Below are 19,760 nucleotides of genomic sequence, written 5' to 3' on the forward strand. Positions count from 1 at the left end.
CACCTCCCGGTGTCGCTGTGAGTGATGTAGTTACATGGTCTCACCTCCCGGTGTCGCTGAGTGATGTAGTTACAGGAACTCTCTACCTGGTGTCGCCACATCATGGTGTCTCCACATTATGGTGCAACTGTGCGTGGTGTAGTTACAGGGACCAACCACTCGGTGTCGCTGTGAGTGGTGTAGTTACAGAGACACACCTCCAGGTGTCGCTGTGAGTAATGTAGTTGCAGAGACTCACCGCCCAGTGTCGCTGTGAGTGATGTAGTTACAGGCACTCACCTCCCGGTGTCGCTGTGAGTGGTGTAGTTACAGAGACCCACCTCCCAGTGTCGCTGTGAGTGATGTAGTTACAGGCACTCATCTCCCGGTGTCGCTGTGAGTGGTGTAGTTACAGGGACTCACCGCCCGGTGTCGCTGTGAGTGGTGTAGTTGCAGAGTCTCATCTCCCGGTGTCGCTGTGAGTGATGTAGTTACAGGCACTCACCTCCCGGTGTCGCTGTGAGTGGTGTAGTTACAGGGACTCACCGCCCAGTGTCGCTGTGAGTGGTGTAGTTACAGGGACTCACCGCCCGGTGTCGCTGTGAGTGGTGTAGTTGCAGAGTCTCACCTCCCGGTGTCGCTGTGAGTGGTGTAGTTACAGGGACTCACCGCCCGGTGTCGCTGTGAGTGGTGTAGTTACAGGGACTCACCGCCCGGTGTCGCTGTAAGTGGGCGGTTGCAGACGGTGCCGGAACGGGCGGACGGGGCGGGGTGAAGCGGGAATGGAGCGATTGTGGAGACCGGAGTGAGGGTCAGAGGCCGGCGGCCCGGTCGGCGAGTGGCGGCATTAGGAGGGAGAAGGACGGCAGCCGGTAATCGAGGCCGGGATGAGTGTGAGGCCGTGAGAGGTGAGTGATTCTCGATTACGTGCCGGCAGCTCCGGTCCCCTCCCCCGGCCCCTCTCCCCTCCCCCGGCCCCTCTCCCCTCCCCCGGTCCGGTCCGGTCCCGTCCCCTCCCCCGGCCGGCCCCTCTCCTCCCCGGGCTCTGTCTCTGCTCTGATGCCGCAGCCCTGGCGCCGCCCGGAGCTCAGACATAAACAGTGTTGGCGCCTCCCCGGGGAGAGGACAGGGCCGGGAGCCCCGGGCGGGGGTGAACTGAGGACAGTCTCCGCCCCTCAGACCCACATCCCCGGCAGTCAACCCAGACTGAGCCAGAGGGAGTCCCCATAATCCCGGGGGGGGGGGCTGTCCCCATAATCCCGGGGGGGGGTGGGCCTGTCCCCATAATCCAGGGGGGGCTGTCCCCATAATCCAGGGGGGGGGGCTGTCCCCATAATCCGGGGGGGGGACTGTCCCCATAATCCAGGGGGGGGGGCTGTCCCCATAATCCAGGGGGGGGGCTGTCCCCATAATCCAGGGGGGGGGGGCTGTCCCATAATCCGGGGGGGGGGGGGGCTGTCCCCATAATCCGGGGGGGGGGGGCTGTCCCCATAATCCCGGGTGGGGGGGGGGCTGTCCCCATAATCCCGGGGGGGGGGGGGCTGTCCCCATAATCCCGGGGGGGGGGGGCTGTCCCCATAATCCCGGGGGGGGGGGGGCTGTCCCCATAATCCCGGGGGGGGGCTGTCCCCATAATCCCGGGGGGGGGGCTGTCCCCATAATCCCGGGGGGGGGGCTGTCCCCATAATCCCGGGGGGGGGGGGTCTGACCCCATAATCCCGGGGGGGGGGGGCTGTCCCCATAATGCGGGGGCGTCCCCATAATCCGGGGGGGCGCACTGTCCCCATAATCCGGGGGGGGCTGTCCCCATAATCCGGGGGTATCCCCATAATCCGGGGGCGTCCGCATAATCCGGGGGGGGCGCACTGTCCCCATAATCGGGGGGGTGTCCTCATAATCCGGGGGGGGGCTGTCCCCATGATCTGGGGGGGCTGTCCCCATAATTGGGGGGGGAGGGGCTGCTGTCCCCATAATCTGGGGGGGGGGACTGTCCCCATAATCTGGGGGGGAAACGGGGGGCTGTCCCCATAATCTGGGGGTGAGGCTGTCCCCATAATCTGGGGGTAGGGCTGTCCCCATAATCCGGGGACGGGGGGGGGGGGCTGTCCCATAATCCGGGGGTAGCCCCATAATCCCGGGGGCATCCCCATAATCCGGGGGTGGCCCCATAATCCGGGGGCATCCCCATAATCCGGGGGGGGGGCGCTGTCCCCATAATCGGGGGGGGTATCCTCATAATCCGGGGGGGGGGGGCTGTCCCCATAATCGGGGGGAGCTGTCCCCATAATCCGGGGGGGGCTGTCCCCATAATCGGGGGGGGGGGGGGGGGCTGCTGTCCCCATAATTGGGGGGAGCTGTCCCCATAATCCGGGGGGGGGGCGCTGTCCCCATAATCGGGGGGCGCTGTCCCCATAATCCGGGGGGGGCTGTCCCCATAATCGGGGGGGGGGGGGCTGCTGTCCCCATAATTGGGGGGGGGGCAGCTGTCCCCATAATATGGGGACTGGGGGCTGACCCCATAATCTGGGGAGGGGTGGGGGGCTGTCCCCATAATATGGGATGTGACGGGGGCTGTCCCCATAATCTGGGGAGGGAGGGGCTGTCCCCATAATATGGGGGGGAGACGGGGGGCTGTCCCCATAATCTGGGGGTGGGGCTGTCCCCATAATATGGGGGTAGGGCTGTCCCCATAATGCGGGGACGGGGGTGGGGGGCTGTCCCCATAATCCGGGGGTGGGCTGTCCCCATAATCCGGGGACGGGGGGAGGGTGTCCCCATAATCCGGGGGTAGGCTGCCCCCATAATCCGGGGGGGAGGGCTGCCCCTTAATCTAGGGGGAAGGTTTTCCCATTAATCCGAGGGAGGGTTTATCCTCAATCCGGGGGAGGCTCTCCCCTTCGCTCGGGGAGAGGGGGGGGGCATCTCCCCTTCGCTCATGGAGAGGGGGGCATCTCCCCTTCGCTCGGGGAGAGGGGGGCATCTCCCCTTCGCTCGGGGAGAGGGGGGCATCTCCCCTTCGCTCGGGGAGCGGGGGGCATCTCCCCTTCGCTCGGGGAGAGGGGGGCATCTCCCCTTCGCTCGGGGAGAGGGGGGCATCTCCCCTTCGCTCGGGGAGAGGGGGGCATCTCCCCTTCGCTCGGGGAGAGGGGGGGCATCTCCCCTTCGCTCATGGAGAAGGGGTCATCTCCCCTTCGCTCATGGAGAGGGGGTCATCTCCCCTTCGCTCGGGGAGAGGGGGGCATCTCCCCTTCGCTCATGGAGAGGGGGTCATCTCCCCTTCGCTCATGGAGAGGGGGGCATCTCCCCTTTGCTCGGGGAGAGGGGGGCATCTCCCCTTTGCTCGGGGAGAGGGGGGCATCTCCCCTTCGCTCTGGGAGAGGGGGGCATCTCCCCTTAGCTCGGGGAGAGGGGGGCTTCCCCCCCCCTTCCAATGGGGAGAGGGGGGCTTCCCCTCCTTCCAGTGGGGAGAGGGGGGCTTCCATAGTGGCGCTGTTAAGTGTATACGGTCCCAGTTGGGACGATGTGTGATTCACAAAGAAGGTGTTTTTCGGGCCATCCCCGACTTGGACACACACAAACTGATAGTGGGGGGGGGGGTCTGGAACTTGATGCAGGAGCCAAGGTTGGACAGGTCACGGCCGCGCACGCTGGTCTCATCAAGGGGGGGCGAAGGCATTGGCTGGCTAATGGTTGAAATGGGTGGGGTGGACCCTTGGAGGTTTCTGCACCCGAAGGAGCTGGAGTACTCATTTTTCTCAGCAGTCCATAAGGTATACTCGCGGATCGACTTTTTTTGGTGGGGAAGGTTTTGCTGGCTGGGTTTACGGGGTCGGAATACTTGGCAATTGTAGTGACAGATCATGCTCCGCATTGGGTGGATATTGTACTGGGGAAGTGGGTAGCGCAAAGGCCGGGGTGGAATTTAGATGTGGGACTATTGGGGGACCAAGTGTTCTGTGACAAAATTGAAAAGGTAATTGAGGAATATGTAGATTTCAACTGTATGGGTGAGGTGTCGAAGGCAGTTGTCTGGGAGTCTCTAAAGGTGGTGGTGAAGGGTGAGGTGATTTATTTTAAGGCCAGGGTGGACAAAGAGGAGAGGTTGGAGCGGCAGAGGGTAATAGATGAGATGTTGGAGGTGGATAGGAGTTATGCAGAAGATGGGGACCCAGCAAAACTGAAAAAGAGGAAGGAACTACAGGCGAGCTTTGATCGACTATCTACGAGGAAGCCGGTGCGCCAACTGAGACGAGCAAGGCGTGAAGTTTACAAACATGGAGATAAGGAAGGCAACAGTAAGGGAAATTGTTCAGGTGAGGGATAAGACAGGGAAGTTGGTGGTGGCTCCGGATCTGATTAACAATGTTTTTGAGGAATTTTATGAGAGGTTGTACAGGTCAGAGCAACCTGGGGGAGACCGTGAGATGCAGGAATTTCTGGATGGGTTGGAGTACCCGAGGTTAGGGGGAGGGGGACAGGGCTACATTAGAATGAGCGATAGTGGAGCAGGAGATAAAAGATGCGATTGGGAGGATGCAGTAAGGGAAGATGGCAGGGCTGGATGGGTTTCCGGGGAATATTATAAAAAATTCAACGATAAGCTGGCACCCCTGATGGTGGGGATGTTTGAAGAGGAGATAGGGAAGGGGGTGTTGCCACAAACTTTGGGGCAGGCATCGATTTCCCTGTTGCTAAAAAAAGATAAGGACCCGACGGAAGTGCGGGTCGTATAGGCCCATATCACTTCTGAATGTGGACGCAAAAGTATTGGCGAAAGTACGAGCAAGTAGGCCCGAAGGTGATAGGTGAAGATCAGATGGGGTTCGTGAGAGGGAGGCAGCTCTTTTCAAACTTTAGAAGGGCGTTGAACGTTGTTATGGCACCGGCAGAGGGGAAGGAAACAGCTGGTTGTGGCATTGGACGCTGAAAAGGCGTTTGACCGGGTAGAATGGGGGTACTTGATGGCAGTTCTGGAGCGGCTTGGGATTGGACCAAGATTTGTTAACTGGGTAAAGCTACTATATAAGGACCCGAGGGCGAGTGTCCGCACAAACAACATCAGCTCGAGATACTTTTCTCTCCACCGTGGGTTTTTTGCAGGGATGTCCTATGTCCCCCCTGCTGTTTGCACTCACAATTGAGCCGTTGGCCATTGCATTACAAAGTTCAGAATTATGGAAAGCAATCGTGCGGGGAGGGATAGAGCAGAGGGTGTCCTTATATGCCGATGAGTTGCTGTTATACGTGTCGGAACCGAGTGTGTCGATCGGGGGAATATTGGAGGTGCTTCGAGTGTTTGGGTCTTTCTCGGGGTACAAACTAAATCTGGACAAGAGTGAGTATTTTGTGGTGTCTTGGGCAGGGGTAGGGGGGCAGCCATTCCGTAGGGCAGGGACTCACTTTAGGTACCTGGGGGTGCAGGTTGCCTGGGGGGGGGGGGGCTCTGCAGGTACTACATTTCTAGTTTGGTGGGGAGAGTGAAAGTAGATTTGGCAAAGTGGGTCTCCCTGGGTCACTGGCGGGTCGGTACAGGTGGTTAAAATGAACGTGTTGCCGCGATTTCTGTTTATTTTTCAATGCCTGCCAAAGGCTTTTTTCAGAGAGATTGAGGGAAGGATTACTTCGTTCATATGGGGAGGGGAGGTGGCCAAAGTTAGAAAGGTGCTGCTACAGAGGGGAAGGCAGGCAGAGGGTTTGGGTCTTCCGACCCTGATGTATTACTACTGGGCGAAGGATGTGGAGAAGGTACGGAGCTGGGTCAGAGGGGTTTATTCCCAGTGGGTCAGAATAGAAGAGAGTTTGTGCAGGGGGTCAGGATTGAAAGCACGAGCAACAGTGCCGCTCCCGATAGCCCTGGGGAAATACTCGGAGTCCGGTAATAATAGCTTAATTGAGAATTTGGAGGCAGTTTCACCAACACTTTGGATTGGGGGCAGGGTCAAGGGAAATACCGATTCGAGGGAACCACAGATTTGAGCCAGGGAGGTGGGATGGAAATTTTTGGAGATGGGGATTAAGACACTAAAAGATTTGTTTCTTAGGGGTCTCCGGGGAGCTGGAAGTGAAGTATGGGCTGGAGCAGGGGGAAATGTTTAGATACATGCAGATTCGAGATTTTGCTAGGAAGGAGATACAGAGCTTCCCAGAGGAACCGGCCTCCACATTGCTGGAGGATGTGCTGACGATAGGGGGACTGGAGAAGGGGGTAGTGTCAGCCGTTTACGGCGCTATTTTGGAAGAGAAGGCACCACTGGAAGGGATCAAAGCAAAGTGGGAGGAAGAGTTGGGAGAGGTTATAGAGGAGGGGGTCTGGTGTTTGGTGCTCCGGAGAGTAAATGCCTCCACCTCGTGTGCGAGGTTGGCGCTGATACAGATGAAGGTGATATACCGAGCACACCTCACGAGGGCGAGGATGAGCCGATTCTTTGAAGAAATAGAAGATGTGTGTGAACATTGAGGGGGTGAGAGGGGGGGGGGGGGGGGGGGGGGGGGTGTTGCTAATCACGTTCGTATGTTTTGGTCCTGTCCAAAGCTAGAGGATTATTGTTTATTGCTGGTGGGTGTAAATTTGGGATAAAATGTGAAAAAGACGGAGAATAAAAAATATTTTAAAAAAGAATTGACAAATGTCATTCAGGTTCTGTGGTTTCTCTACCTGCAGGGATTAAAGGAAGTTTTGGTTATATTTTAGCTGTTTTCTTGTCATTTAAAATATTGATGCGATTTCCATTTCCCTTTAAGTCTTTATTTCTGGTATTAATTTGTCCATGATTGTCAACATTTGTCTATTTGAGGCCTTGTTAGATACCAGCTCCAAGAACTTTTGCAGTAACTTTGTTTACTATTAGTTTGCCCTGAAATATATATGTAGAAATTATAATTATATATCGGAATAATGTCACATTTTCTGTTAAAACACATCCAGCTACCAAGTTTGTGCAAAACATGCTTTGCAGTTGATGTTCTCCTGTGTGGGAGTATGTTCATTTTAGATTGTGCAAGCAATCGAAGCAAAGTCCTTCTGCAGAGAAAATCCCTTGCGTATTCTTTGGGGGAGGGGAGAATTTCCCCGGGGAGCTCTGGTCCAATTCTTTTAAGGTGCTATTCCCTAATCAGTATCAGAGTGGCAATGCTTTAATTTGGAACTTCACATTTCAAATTGGGTCTTAATCATGTTGTGAACAAGGTTTCTTCGGGGATGTGTAGAAACATACAATAATAATAATCACTTGTTGTCACAAGTAGGCTTCAATGAAGTTACTGTGAAAAGCCCCTAGTCATCACAATACGGCGCCTGTTCGGGGAGGCTGGAAGGGGAATTGAACCCGCGCTGCTGGTCTTGTTCTGCATTACAAGCCAGCTGTCTTAGCCCACTGTGCTAAATCAGCCCAATACGGAGCAGTAGTGGTCCATTCGGCCCCTCTATCCTGCTCTGCCATTCAATAATGGTTAATCTGATTGTAACCTCAATTCCAGATTCCCAACCTCAACCCCATGTTTCTACCTAGATTAGGATTGTAATATCTTACTGAAAAATATATGATAGTTCGGGGGATGACGGAAGATCCTGAGAGGATGTTTATCCCTGTGAGGGAATCGAGCAATAGGCGGCATCATTTCAGAATATGGGATCACCAATTTAAAGATGGAAATGAGGAGGAATTTCTTCTCTCCAAGGGTTGATAATCTTTGGAATTCACTTTCCCAGTGAGCAGTGGTGGCTGGATCATTGAATGTGTTCAAGGCTGAGATACAAATTGTTGAGCTTCAGGGGTGTTGAGGGTTATGAGGCACAGGCAGGAAAGTGGCATTGAGGCCATGATCTGACAAACTATCATCTTATTGAATCACAGCAGGCACAAGGGGCTTCATGTCTACTCCAAGTTCTCATGATCTAATACTTTGTCAGTCATGGTCTTTTACATCAAGATGATTTGCTACAGCAGCAAGGATGTACAGGGCATTGGTAAGACCACAGCAGGAGCATTGGTGTGAAGATTTGTTCTCATTACCTAAAAAAAGATACACTTGATACAGAGGTAGTGCAGTGAAGGTTCACCAGGATGGCAGGATTGTCGCATGCGGAGAGATTGGGTCGACTAGGCCTGTATTCACTCGAGTTTCGAAGAATGAGAGAGGATCTTATTGAAGTGCACAAAATCCTGACAGGGCTGGACAGATTAGATGTAAGAATGATATTTCCCCTGACTGGTGAGTAGAACAAGGGGTCACAGTCTCAGGATACGGATAACACTATTAAGGACTGAAACATTTCCTCACTTAGAGGTTGGTGAATCTGTGGAATTCTCAACCACATAACGTTGTGGAGGCCAAGTAACCAAATAGATTTAAGTAAGAAACAGATTTCTAGACATTAAAGGCATCAAGGGATATGGGGAGAGTGAGGGAGTATTGAGATAGAGGATCAGTGATAATCACATTGAATGTTGGAACAGTTTTGACGGCCTGAATGGCCGCCTCCTATTTTCTGTGGTTCTATGTACCATTTCAATGGCATTTAATATTCAATTATAATAATTTCAGCTGTGCCAATTTCACAGGACCTCTCCATTGGGCTGCTTGCATGAGTTATGGTAACAAGCTAAGAGTGGCATTGGAGGCGAGAGGTCCCCACACAGTCCTTCAGGTACATGTGGTATTTGAGCATAGCAAGGAGGAGGAGGAACAGTAATGGCCCTTCTGACTTCTCCAGTTCTTTTGTCTCTGCTGTTTTACCCTTTCTGAATATATTCGTGACAAAGCCATTTAGGGATAGAGCTGTACTTGTTTTAATTTTATTTCGGATGTTTCTTGCCTCGACTTTCTCTATTTCTGTGTTCAGGTCATTCTGGTCTTCCTCTATAGTGGAATTATCTTAGTCCAGATACTTTTCATCGGAGGCAATAAGTGCTACTCAATTCAAGTTCAGCTTGGTCTAGTATGAATTTTGTTAGCCAGCATTTCTTTTAAAATTATTGCCAACAGATGAATGTAAATAAGAGATAAAGCACAGGGAAATGGCAAAATGCATTAGAAATGCTGGAGTATTAATACAGGAGCACAATCATGCCCTTGATCCACCAATTAACCCGATGACCACTCAAGTGATGAAGGGCTGACATTTCTATCATGGTCTCCTTGTTATTCAGCTAATTAACGTTAACAGACCACCAAATTGATAGTATAGGATGAAATAGTGCCCATCTATTTCTCGTGTTAGCTCCAGTTTTAACGCTTAAAACTGACACATTGCAAAAAACATAGGCCATCTTCGTTTTCTCTGCAAGTTCAAACGCACTTCAGTAGGGTAGACTTACACCAGTTTGGTGTATATGCAACCAGGTAAACTGAACTGCACTCTGTATTTGATACAACACAATGAAAATATTCAAGGAAAGATGGGGTGAAATCAAGTACATTGTTCTTCTATAATAATAATCATTATTGTCACAAGTAGGCTTACATTAACACTGCAGTGAAGTTACTGTGACAGTCCCCTAGTTGCCACATTCCGCTGCCTGTTCGGATACACTGAGAGAATTCAGAATGTCCAATTCACCTAATAAGCACGTCTTTTGGGATTTGTGGGAGGAAACTGGAGCACCCGGAGGAAACCATGAAGACACTGGGAGAACGTGCTTTCTACAGAACTAGCACAAATGTGGTAGATGGCTTGGCTTCTTCCTTTGCTGCGATGATTTTTGCTTCTATGCCTAGGACAGCAGCAGAATAACTTGCAAAGTCCTTTAATGTAGTTAAATATCCCAAGATGCTTTACAAGAGCATTATAAGCTAAAGTATGAAATCAAACCACAAAGAAAAATATTTGGACAGCTGATGAAAAGCGAGGTGTAGGGAGGGTATTCTGGAGCTTGGGGCCTAGCTACTGAACGCACAACCACCAATGGTAAAGTAGGGATCAGGGATGTGCAAAAGGTCAGAATCAGAGGAACACAGATTTAATAGAAGGTTGTAGATCTGGAGGAGATTGCAGAGATGGGGAGAGACAAGACGATGGAGGGCTTTAAAACAAGGATGATAATTTTTAAATCAAGATGCTGCTTGTGTTAGGAAAACAAAGGTAGCTTTAAGGGATTTATATGGGCAAACATTAGAAATAAGGTATAGTTTTAGGTGGGCTTAATTTAATATTTCTGTGCCTGGAAGGGACTTATTACTAGCTTCACGTTGGACAAAGAGATTTGTATATGTGGGGATTGGTTAAATTCCAACTGTAATACAGTCTGAAAAGTAAGGGGAAATAATGTTCCTTTGTTCTTTAGTTTTAACTGGAAGTCAGAGTAGTTATTGCCGATAGGGAACATCTCTCACAACTCTGCTAACAGCAGTTGGAGACAGGAAGAGAGCAATAAGGCAGCTCTCATAGCTCTGGTCAGAGCAGTGAAATGCAAGAAAGCCAACACAGAAGAGTCAAAGGGCAGTTGGTTCTAGAAACCTGGAAATAGAACAGGATAATGTTCATGGGGAGCACGGAAAAAGCTGAGACGCGATCAGCTGTAGAAGTCAGTCGAGACAAAGGAATCCTAAATGGGTTGGTGTCAAATCCTGGTGTGCAGGGGCGGCACGGTGGCGCAGTGATTAACACTACTGCCTCACAGGGCCAAGGACCCGGGGTCGATCCCGACCCAGGGTAACTGTCCGTGTTGAGTTGGCGCGTTCTCCCCGTGTCTGCATGGGTCTTACTCCCACAACCAGTGTAGGTGGATTGCTTCTTAATTCTGAAAATATCCTGGAGTGCATTCGCTGGTAAAAGTGGAGCGGAATCTCTTGTTCACAAGCATCTTTTGGTAAACGTGGACTGGATTTCTGAATGGGGGCGGCACAGTATCACAGTGGTTAATGCTTGCTTCACAGTGCCAAGACCCAGGTTTGATTCCCTGCTTGGGTCACTGTCTGTGCAGAGTCTACACAATCTCCTGTGCCTGCATGGGTTTCCTTTGTGTGCTCTGGTTTCCCCCACAAGTCCTGAAAAATATTTTTGTTAGGTGAATTGGATATTCTGAATTCACCCTCTGTGTACCCGAACAGGCGCCGTAGTGTGGCGACTCGGGGATTTTCACAGTAACTTCATTGCAGTGTTATTGTTATTGAATGCAAACCACTAAAGGAAAGCATGATTATGAGAGAATATTTTAAAGCATATTTTGGGGATTAGAGTTTGTGAGGATTCTGTGGAGAAATCCGTAGACACTAACTTGGGTTCTGAGCAGAGTATTTGACCACAGTCAATCTGTGCATTTTAACAATAAAGGACTTTGTGTGCTAATGAGGCCATTGTAGCTTCAAATGTACCTTGCCATCCGTATTAATCTTGAAACCTGTATGAATTGTTAACCTAGGGGAGAGTAAAGCTTATTGAATTATAGTCCAATTTTTACATGTTTAATAAAAAAATGTTAAAACTAATTAGCAATCCTGTGACTCTGTGCCTTCACATTTAAAAAAGTGTGCTTGTGACAGGTGTTGGGCAGAGAATATAATTGAAAATCAAACTGAATATAGACGTTTTAGAGGAGAGGTGAAGAAGCAAAGGCTGTAGAGGCCAATTCACTGAGTGTCTTTAAGACAGGCAGATAGGTTCTTAATTAATAGGGGATCAGGGGTTATAGGGAGAAGTCAGGAGAATGGGGGTGAGAAACATATCAGCCATGATTAAATGGCAGAGCAGACCCGATGGGTCGAATGGCCAAATTCTGCCCCTATGTCTTATGGTCCTATAAGAAATAGTCAAAGTTACAGTCTTTTGAGCCAGGGTTATGACATCAACTGGGATTGTATCACTTGGCAGGAAACCAATGTAGATCAGTGAACATTGGCAATAGGGGAACAAGATTTGTACAAATTCTGACATAGGCAGCAAAGTTCTGGATGTCCTCAAGGTTACACGGAGTAGAATGTGAGACACCAGCCAGGAATCCATTGGAATAGACAAAAACTTTAAATTATGCAGCACCTTTAATGTGAAATAATCCCAAATCCTTTTTGGAGCTAGGAAGGAACAGACACTGAACCTCAATGCAAAATCAAAACAGACAGTGGCAATTTGACAGCAGAAAGAAATAGGCCATGCTTCAGGTCACTGACCTTTCATCAGAACTAATTAGAAATGTAACAGGTTTTAAGCAAGTACAGGGGTGGGGGAGAGGAAAGAATAAAAAGAGAAGATCTGACAGACAAGAGAGATTAATACAAAAAGGATGATGTTGCAACATAAAAGACACCATTATTCCTAATCTCTCCTACCGTCGAACAATCTGCAGATCTTCTCTTTGATCTTCTCCTTTCCCTTTCTTTACATGCTTAAAACCTGTGATCTCTCTAACCTTTCGTGCATCAGACAAAAGGTCATCAATTTGAAATATTAACTATTTTTCTTTCTCCAAAGATGCTTTCTGAGGACATCCAGCATTTCTGGACGTTAATCGGAGGGGTTTAAAAGAGGTGGGAAACTTAGCCAAAGACACAGGTGTGGGAGGAGATTTAGGGAGGGGCTGAGACTGAAGACTTTGCCATAAATAGTGGTGTCTATTGTGTACATCATGCACTCAAAAGTCTTTTGAGCCCTTTGATCTCTGCTGTCTCCCTTCTGCCTGCTATCTTGAAGCTCTCCTATTCTCCCCTAGACTTTTGACTGAAGAGCTCGGTCACTCTTCTGACCCTAATCTCTTTTTTTTTTGCTGTGGCAACAACTTGCATTTATATAGTGCATTTAACATAGTATAATGTCCCAGCGAGCATGTCTTTCTTGGGTAAACAGCGCGAGAGGAGAGACAGCCGGGACATTGAAAACAGCGCGAGAGGAGAGACTGTTGGGGGAGTGAAAACAGCGAGAGAGAGAGAGAGAGTCGGGAGAGTGAAAACAGCGAGAGAGAGAGAGAGAGTCGGGAGAGTGAAAACAGCAAGAGAGAGAGAGACAGTCGGGAGAGTGAAAACAGCGAGAGGAGAGACAGTCTGGAGAGTGAAAGCAGCAAGAGAGGAGAGACAGTCGGGAGAGTGAAAACAGCGAGAGGAGAGAGAGAGACAGTCGGGAGAGTGAAAACAGCAAGAGAGGAGAGAGAGACAGTCGGGAGAGTGAAAACAGCGAGAGGAGAGAGAGTCTGGAGAGTGAAAACAGCAAGAGAGGAGAGACAGTCGGGAGAGTGAAAACAGCAAGAGAGGAGAGACAGTCTGGAGAGTGAAAACAGCAAGAGAGGAGAGACAGTCGGGAGAGTGAAAACAGCAAGAGAGGAGAGAGAGACAGTCGGGAGAGTGAAAACAGCGAGAGGAGAGAGAGTCGGGAGAGTGAAAACAGCGAGAGGAGAGAGAGAGACAGTCGGGAGAGTGAAAACAGCAAGAGAGGAGAGACAGTCGGGAGAGTGAAAACAGCGAGAGGAGAGAGAGAGAGTCGGGGGAGTGAAAACAGCGCAAGGGGAGAGAAAGCCGGAAGAGTAAAAACAGCGCTAGAGGAAAGACAGCCGGGACTTTTTTTTTTAAACTTGTATTTAAATTGGGCGGTTGCTAAACCCGAGACACTACCCTTGTAGTGTCCCCCACTCTTCCACCTCCTCTAACCTAAGGGGGTGAATGAATATCAGGTAAGCTCTATCTTTTTCTTGTTTTTACCGCAAGTTATCTAGGGGGGATGGCAGGGAAGGCAGTGCAATGTTCCTCCTGCAGAATGTTTGAGGTGAGGGACACTGTCAGTGTCCCTGCTGATTTCACCTGTGGGAAGTGCACCCATCTCCAGCTCCTCCGAAACCACGTTAGGGAACTGGAGCTCGAGCTGGATGAACTTCGGATCATTCGGGAGGCAGAAGTGGTCATAGATAGACAGTAGCTTCAGTGATGTAGTTACTCCGAAGAATGAAGATAGGTGGGTGACGGTGAGAGGGGTTGGGAGGAAGCAGTCAGTACAGGTATCCCCTGTGGTTGTTCCCCTTAGTAACAAGTATACTACTTTGGATACTGGTGGGGGGATGACGTACCAGGGGTAAGCCACGGTGAACGGATCTCCAGCACTGAGTCTGTCCCTGTGGCTCAGAAGGGAAGGGGGAGAGCAGGAGAGCAATAGTTATTGGGGAGTCGATAGAGGGACAGATAGACGGTTCTGTGGCAACGAAAGAGACTCACGGATGGTATGTTGCCTCCCGGGTGCCTGGGTCCGTGAGGTCTCGGACAGACATTTATAACAGGAATTTAGGGAGCTAGGGTGGAAGCTGAGAGCCAGGACAAACCATGTTGTCATCTCTGGTTTGTGGCCGGCGCCACGTGCTAGCGAGTTGAGGAACAGGAAGAGAGTGCAGATAAACACATGGCGGCAGGGAGGGTTTCAGTTATGTGAATAATTGGAGCACATTCTGGGGAAGGTGGGACCTGTACAAACAGGATGGTTTGCACCTGAATCAGAGGGGCACCAATATCCTGGGAGGGAAATTTGCCACGGCTCTTCGGGGGGGGGGGGGGGGGGACTAATTTGTCAGGGGGCTGGGAAAACGAGCAGTAGTCCAGAAGCCAGTGTTGAGAGTAGTGTGGTATTGAGAGTAGTGAGGTACTGAGGAGGGTATCAAGGTCGCAGGAGTGTACCAGCAAACAGAAAGGTGGGTTGAAGTGTGTCTACTTTAATGCAAGGAGCATCCGGAATAAGGTAGGTGAACTTGGAGTGTGGATTGGTACTTGGGACTACGATGTTGTAGCCATTATGGAGACATGGTTAGAACAGGGACAAAGAACAAAAAAAATTACAGCACAGGAACAGGCCCTTCGGCCCTCCCAGCCTGCGCCGATCCAGATCCTTTATCTAAAACCTGTCTCCTATTTTCCAAGGTCTACTTCCCTCTGTTCCCGCCCGTTCATATACCTGTCTAGATGCCTCTTAAATGATGCTATCGTGCCTGCCTCTACCACCTCCGCTGGTAAAGCGTTTCAGGCACCCACCACCCTCTGCGTAAAAAACTTTCCACGCACATCTCCCTTAAACTTTCCACCTCTCACCTTGAAATCGTGATCCCTTGTAACTGACACCCCCAATCTTGGAAAAAGCTTGTTGCTATCCACCCTGTCCATACCTCTCATAATTTTGTAGACCTCAATCAGGTCCCCCCTAAACCTCCGTCTTTCCAACGAAAACAATCCTAATCTACTCAACCTTTCTTCATAGCTAGCACCCTCCATACCAGATAATATCCTGGTGAACCTCCTCTGCACCCTCTCCAAAGCATCCACATCCTTCTGGTAATGTGGCGACCAGAACTGCATGCAGTATTCCAAATGTGGCCTAACCAAAGTCCTATACAACTATAACATGATCTGCCGACTCTTGTACTCAATACCCCGTCCGATGAAGGCAAGCATGCTGTATGCCTTCTTGGCCGCTCTATCGACCTGCGTTGCCACGTTCAGGGTACAATGGACCTGAACTCCCAGATCTCTCTGTACATCAATTTTCCCCAGGACCCTTCCATTGTCCATATAGTCCGCTCTTGAATTTGATCTTCCAAAATGCATCACCTCGCATTTGCCTGGATTGAACTCCATCTGCTATTTCTCTGCCCAACAGGAATGGTTGTTGGAAGTTCCGGGGTATAGATGTTTCAGTAAGAGTAGGGAAGATGGTAAAAGAGGTGGAGGAGTAGCATTGTCAATCAAGGATAGTTTAACGGCTCCAGAAAGGCCGTTCGAGGAGGATATGCCTACTGAGGTAATATGGGCTGATGTTAGAAATAGGAAAGGAACTGTCACATTGTTAGGAGTTTTCTATAGGCCCCCAAATAGTAATAGAGATGTGGAGGAAGAAATTGCAAAGCAGATTATGGATAGGTGTGGAGGTCTCAGGGTAGTTGGCATTGGTGACTTTAACTTTCCAAATATTGATTGGAACCTCTATAGGTCGAACGATATAGATCGGGCAGTTTTTTGTACAGTTTGTGCAGGAGGGTTTCCTGACACAATATGTGGATAGGCCGACAAGAGGTGGGGCCACATTGGATTTGGTACTGGGTAATGAACTGGGCCAAGTGTTAGATTTGTTTGTGGGAGAGCACTTTGGAGATAGTGACCACAATTTGGTGTCTTTCACTATTGCAATGGAGAGGGATAAGGCCATACGGCAGAGCAAGGTTTATAATTGGGGGAGGGGTAATTATGATGCGATTAGGAAAGAATGAGGGAGCATAAGATGGGAGCAGAAACTGTCAGGGAAAGGCACAAATGAAAAGTGAAGCTTTTCAAGGAACAAATATTGCGTGTCCTTGATAGGTATGTCCCTGTCAGGCAGGGAAGAAATGGCCGTGTGAGGGAACCATGGTTCACAAAAGAGGTTGAATGTCTTGTCAAGAGGAAAAAGGAAGCGTACGTAAGGATGAGGGTTACAAGGTAGCAAGGAATCAGCTAAAAACAGCGCTTAGGAGAGCTAGGAGGAGGCATGAGAAGTCCTTGGTGGGTCGGATCAAGGAAAGCCCCAAGGCGTTTTACTCTTATGTGAGAAATAAAAGAATGACCAGGGTGAGGTTAGAGCTGGTCAAGAACAGTAGTGGGAACTTGTGCATGGAGTCGGAAGAGATAGGAGGCGTTGAATGAATACTTTTCTTCAGTGTTCACCAAGGAGAGGGGCTATGTTTTTGAGGATGAGAGTGTGATACAGGCGGGTAGGCTGGAGGAGGTAGATGTTCTGAGGGAAGATGTATTAGCAATTTTGAAAAACCTGAGGGTCGACAAATCCCCTGGGTAGATGGGAGATATCCTAGGATTCTTTGGGAGGCAAGGGATGAGATTACAGAGCCTTTGATCTTTGGGTCCTCACTGTCCACGGGGATAGTGCCAGAGGACTGGAGAGTAGTGAATGTTGTTCCTCTGTTCAAGAAAGGGAATAGGAATGACCCTGGTAATTATAGGCCGGTTAGTCTTTCTCCGGTGGTTGCTAAGTTAATGGAAAGGGTCCTGAGGGATAGGATTAATGACCATTTGGAAAGATGCAGCTTAATCGGGGCTAGTCAACACGGATTCGTGAAGGGTAAGTCTTGCCTCACAAATTTGATTGAATTCTTTGAGGAGGTAACTAAGTGTGTAGTTGAAGGTAGAGCAGTTGATGTTGTATACATGGATTTTAGTAAGGCGTTTGATAAGGTTCCCCATGGTCGGCTCATGAAGAAAGTAAGGAGGTGTGGGATAGAGGGACATTTGGCCAATTGGATTAGGAACTGGCTATCACATAGAAGACAGAGGGTGGTGATGGATGGAAACATTTCAGACTGGAGACCAGTTACTAGCGGTGTACCACAGGGATCAGTGCTGGGTCCTCTGCTATTTGTGATTTTTATAAATGACTTGGAGGAGGGGGCTGAAGGGTGGATCAGTAAATTTGCTGATGACACCAAGATTGGTGGAGTAGTGAATGAGGTGGAGGGCTGTTGTCAGCTGCAAAGAGACATTGATAGGATGCAGAGCTGGGCCGCAAAAATGGCAAATGGAGTTTAACCCTGATAAGTGCGAGGTGAATCATTTTGGTAGGACAAATTTGAATGCGGATTACAGGGTCAACGGCAGAGTTCTGAGGAATGTGGAGGAACAGATCAATCTTGGGGTTCATGTCCACAGATCTTTGAAGGTTGCCAGTCAAGTGGATAGAGCCGTGAAGAAGGCCTATAGTGTGTTCACAGGGGGCTTGACTTTAAGAGCCGTGGGGTAATGCTGCAACTGTACAGGACCCTGACGAGACTGCATTTTGGGTATTGTGTGCAGTTCTGGTCACCTCATTATAGGAAGGTTGTGGAAGCATTGGAAAGGGTGCAAAGGAGATTTACCAGGATGCTGCCTGTATTGGAGGGTAGGTCTTATGAGGAAAGGTTGAGGGAGCTAGGACTTTTCTCATTGGAGCGAAGGAGGATGAGAGGCGACATAATAGAGGTTTATAAGATGATGAGGGGGATAGATAGAGTGGACGTTCAGAGACTATTTCCTCAGGTGGATGTAGCTGTTACAAGGGGGCATAACTATAAGGTTCTGGGTGGAAAATATAGGAGGGATTTCCGAGGTCGTATCTTTACTCAGAGAGTGGTTAGAGTGTGGAATGGACTGCATGCTGTGATAGTGGAGTCGGACACTTCAGGAACCTTCAAGCGGATATTGGATAGGCACATGGAGCACAACAGAATGACAGGGAATGGGATAGCTTGGTTTCGGACAAAGCTCGACACAACATCAAGGGCCGAAGGGCCTGTTCTGTGCTGTACTGTTCTATGTTCTTAAAGCAGAATTTGAGATTCAGAACCAGTTAGCATAACCAAAAGTAACATAGCCTGAATCAAGGAAACCAGAAAAGATCAGGTTAACCAGCAATTAATCTGAATCCAGATTTAGTTTTTGGCACTCCTGATACAACAGCCTCAGTGTTTAATTGCAAAGAGCAATCGAGCGCATCTATTTTCATGGTTATAATTCAGTATGAGACTTTTCAGAAACTTGAAAACTTGTAATTTGGTGGAAATGATCCACGCACTGATTTTTTTCTTTATGGGTTAGAAGTGCTTCACCTGGCCCTGCTTTATAAGCACTTCTGTTGTAGTAAACTGCTTTTAATGGATATTATGAAATTCAAAACTTCTGGGGGAGAGAAGGAGAGCGCAATGATAATTATGGTCTATTAATCTTGTTTTATATCCAAGAGTTGTATTTGATTTCAGGAATATTTGACAAATCATTAATAGTCATACTGGGGTTGCAAAAGCTCAGTTGTAGGGATTTACAGTCAATGCTTCGATGTGGGTTTATGTCCTTGTGGGTTGATTAATCACATCTGCCTTGGCAAAATGAAAAGAGGCCAAGTGTTTGTGAGTTGATGGCTAACCCTTGGCAGACGCACATTTCCTGTAATCAGTCAATGTTTTGATTGTAAATAGAGACAGCATTGTGTTTTGAAAAGACAGCTACAAATAATCAGCAACATAAATAACATCTTTAATTGTGCAATGTGAAAAGGAAGCCAATCCTCCTTGTTCTGATGTTTAAACACAAGTCCAGGAAGGTCAGATCATAATGTGGGTAAGAATGGAATGATTTGTGATGATAACTGGTACAGTATTCAGCATTCTCTTTTGCAAACACAGCTCTTGATGTGCCTTGTATTGTGCGAGCATGAATTATCTGCTTTTTTCAGGAGCAGCGAGAAATTTGTGGTATTTTGCAGTTCAGCCCAGGGAAGGGTGAGTGTGATGGAAGTTTGCAGTGGTGAGGAGGGATGAAGTGGCAAAGTTATTTAAAGATTTATGGATAGCTGCATGCAGACTTGATTAAAAGATGGGACATGAACAATAGATATTAAAAGTGAAGACTGAATTCACTTTCTGAATTGAAATAGTTCCACCCAAGTTACTTAACCATTTCATACTTTAAAATGTGGTCCGTCATTTTTCAGCAGTGGCAAACAGCTAGGAGGTTTCTGACATGTCTGATTCTAATTTCTATTTACACATGTTGCTGGCTTCAGTGGTAACTTCCTCTAGAACTCGCTTGGTTAATCTTTAGTTTATTTAAACTGCAGCAATACAGGAAGCAAATATATAGGGTGGACAAACCTGAGAACATGCAACTGGCTGCTCCCCGAGTGGCTTGAACCTCTGTTGTAAAATGCTGCTGGTCATTAATGTTTGTAAGAAGCGGGAATAATTTAAAAGTTGGTTCCGCAGCAGTTTCTGGGCTCTACACTTTAGTGAAAATCTGCAACTGCTATCCTACAACCAGCTATATAAATACAGTTTGATTAAACTGATTCAGATCTTGGTCTACTA

At 48.9% G+C, this 19,760-nt stretch overlaps 1 protein-coding gene across 1 annotated transcript in view; it reads left to right on the plus strand.

Annotated features, from left to right (window-relative positions):
- The first annotated feature begins 713 nt into the window (after positions 1–713).
- Positions 714–19,760, plus strand: part of rev1 (REV1 DNA directed polymerase) — a 209,009-nt gene continuing 189,962 nt past the window's right edge. Inside the window, exon 1 of the mRNA XM_038817781.1 lies at positions 714–887. The gene's annotated coding sequence lies outside the window, so the exon portion shown is untranslated. The remainder of the gene's footprint in view (positions 888–19,760) is intronic.

This window comes from Scyliorhinus canicula, chromosome 14, assembly GCF_902713615.1.
Source record: "Scyliorhinus canicula chromosome 14, sScyCan1.1, whole genome shotgun sequence".
Lineage (NCBI taxonomy): Eukaryota > Metazoa > Chordata > Chondrichthyes > Carcharhiniformes > Scyliorhinidae > Scyliorhinus > Scyliorhinus canicula.